General features: G+C 34.9%; 1 long non-coding RNA gene across 1 annotated transcript; it reads right to left on the bottom strand.

Moving 5' to 3' along the window:
* Positions 1-1243: 1243 nt before the first annotated feature.
* Positions 1244-3043, bottom strand: LOC121937808. The gene is made up of 2 exons (XR_006105202.1): positions 2711-3043; positions 1244-1472 (listed from the first exon to the last, which is right to left on the bottom strand). It is a non-coding gene; the product is annotated as an uncharacterized LOC121937808 (long non-coding RNA).
* Positions 3044-3052: the final 9 nt, after the last annotated feature.

Raw genomic sequence — 3052 nt, forward strand, 5'->3', positions numbered from 1 at the left:
AAATAGATAGATAGATAGATAGATAGATAGATAGATAGATAGATAGATAGATAGATAGATATTGAATATATATTTATGTATTCTGTATGTATGTATTCTTTCATGCTTATTGTAGTTTTCTACTATTCCTGGTTTACATCTTTATATTTGAAATACTTGTCTTTACTGTTAAATTAGTTTTCTATTCATATGTGTATGTTATGCACCAATACTCTACAGCTAATTCCTTGTATGTGAAAACCTGCTTTGAGTTAAGCTTGATTCTGATCTGAGTATAAATTTAAGGTACTTTTGAGTATTTCGATTTGTGGTGCTTCTTTTTCTAACTACTGCAATACATCTTGGATGTAAATATTATACTTTTTACTCCACTACATTTGTGTGCATCTTTAGTTACTTTTAAGATGAGTTTTTCACCCCCTTCCTGTCACATGAAAACCATGCATCCATGTAGAGACATGGATTGTGGATTTGGAACGATTGTGGTAAACAGAAGTATAAAGTGCTCCTGAATGTGTTGAAAAAAAAATCTCCTTCTTGGGCTAAATAAATGATTTAAAAGCCCTTGGATCAGCTGGAAAATGTTTTGTCACAAAGCTGAAAACTAACTGTAGAAATGTGTGGCTCTTACAGGACAGCCTTGCTATAGACATAATCTTACAGAATATATATTGCTGCAGATTTAACTACCCAACAGTATAAAGGAGTTAAAATACAGAAACCTTAAACATACATACTAATGCAACAGGAATATTAATCCAGAAACATCAGATATAATAGTGAAACACAGAGGGAGCTGCACAATAACTACTTTTACATGTCATATTTGAAAGTACATTGTGCTTATTATACCTGTATACTTTTAGTCAGTGAGGGTTTTGAATGCAGGACTTCCAGGAGTATATTCAGTGAGGTATTAGTACTTCTACTGAAGATTAAGATCTGAATACAAAAAACAACATAGTTTTTGTCTCTAAATTTATTTTCCCCCTATTTTTTTGCAATTATTGTCAAAATTGAATTATAGTAATTTTTTTCATGTTTGTTTTAACCCAAGATGTGTTTGAGTATGTGGAGAGCACTGTGCTGCTGTTGTTGTCAATAAAATCTTTTCTTTTTAATAATCTGAATACTTCCTTCAGTGCTGCTTTTTTTGGATTTTGAAGCATGTTGTTGCCATGAAGAAGATGTACATGTACAACCCCGAAATAAAACTGAGAAATGAAAAAAAAAGAGACCATCGTAGACAAAAACACTGAATCTTTAATGAAACTCACATTTTCATCCATGACCATTATGGGGAGAAAAAAAAAAAAAAAACACTTCATCTTACAAAGGGCGAGACTGCAGCAACCGTACCACTGGTAGTCACAGGAGCATTCTGGAGAATACTGGATACATCCAAGCACTCAGCAGAGCAACACGCCACCTTAACAGCTAACCAGCAATACTCAACTGCTACACAACTGCGCCTAGTGCACAAAACAAACATACAAGCAGGATTAGGATAGAAAATTTCAGAGAAAAAAAAAAAAAAAACACTTTGTCTCGAGTCCAGTAAATGGCGTCCTGTAAGATTTGAAATAAGATTTAAGGAGATGAGCAGATTTGTGATGACCTTTCGCTGACCTGAAACAATCTTCATACTGATAGCCTGCACATCACCGCTGTCGCTTCACTGTATGTTACATTTAACACATTGGAGTTAAAATTATTTGCTGTCCTGTCTAAACAAAGACACCCTGAGCCGCTTAAAAGCAAGGATCATAAAGGGGCCGGTGACTTCATTATGTTCTTAAGGGTCGGTTTTCATGAAATGTTTCCACCGATATGAGAACAATAATAAAAGCAAATTTTAAAGGTCCTTGTCCAGTAGTTCCTTTTGGATTTATTTCTTGTTGAGTAAGAAATAAAAAGTAGCAAATGACGCTCCGTTGTGTCTAACGAACCTGACTGTGTGTGTTCACAACACAGGCATGCATCAAAAAGCCGGGTTAACATGTTAGCAAGATAACTTTGGGTTTAATTCTAGCTTTCTGGCATCGTGAAGCTGGCTCACTCACTACTTTAGATCACCATGGCTGATGCAATAAAATAAATCTACATTTCTGCACGATGTCAACGTGGACGGGAGCACTATATTAGGTAAAAAGGGAGACTGTAAAAAACAGACTGATTAATTATCAAAAGAAAAGAAAACCAGATACTATTTGGATGATTATTAAATTGTTTGAGTTAACAAAAACATTATAGACCAAAAAAACTAAATCTAGACAATGATCGATAGATTAACTGATAATAAAAAAGCGTCAGTTACTAACATCTTTGTTTTCAGAAATAATATTGTAGGATTACAGTTTATTTCTTTCATTATTAATCATCACTGGATCGAGTCAGCTGGTGCCACAGGTGATCCAGGATCAATGTATCAAATCAGAAAAGTCAAAGGAAACTGGACTGCACTCGCTTTTTGATACAGGCCCATCAGGAAATGAACGTAAAGAAGAGGGGCGACTCTTACAAACAGAACTCGTGTATTATCCTGTCGAGATCACAAAACCAGGTCAGAACAGTATTCCCTCTCCACACTGAACCAGATTTTTAAAACCAGAATAAAAACAAAAATCACAGCACATCCATGAAATGACAACGCTTTCTTTGTGACCAAATGAATAAAACAAACCAAAGCATGGAAGACAATAATAATAACCTTTTACAGCACGACACTGTTGCTTGCGCTGGATTCAGACTTGGACTTGAAGCGGTCAGTCTTCACCTGAAATCTGTGAGAACAGCACAAGTTAGGATACAGAACGTAATGTCAACGAGAACCTTTTTTTAAAAAAAGCTGATACTAATCAGCTGGGCACATTTAATGAGCTGTGAAATGACCACACATTTATAAAAATATACTGATATACTGCATTTGTAAGGTTTAGTTCCACTGATAATTAAATGATTATTAGAATTATCTACATCATCAATGCCACAAACATCCCTATACGTCCTCTGTCAATCCTAAATTCATCCTGCGGCTGTAATTTTAAAAGAC

Source organism: Plectropomus leopardus, unplaced genomic scaffold (genome assembly GCF_008729295.1).
Source record: "Plectropomus leopardus isolate mb unplaced genomic scaffold, YSFRI_Pleo_2.0 unplaced_scaffold27517, whole genome shotgun sequence".
Lineage (NCBI taxonomy): Eukaryota > Metazoa > Chordata > Actinopteri > Perciformes > Serranidae > Plectropomus > Plectropomus leopardus.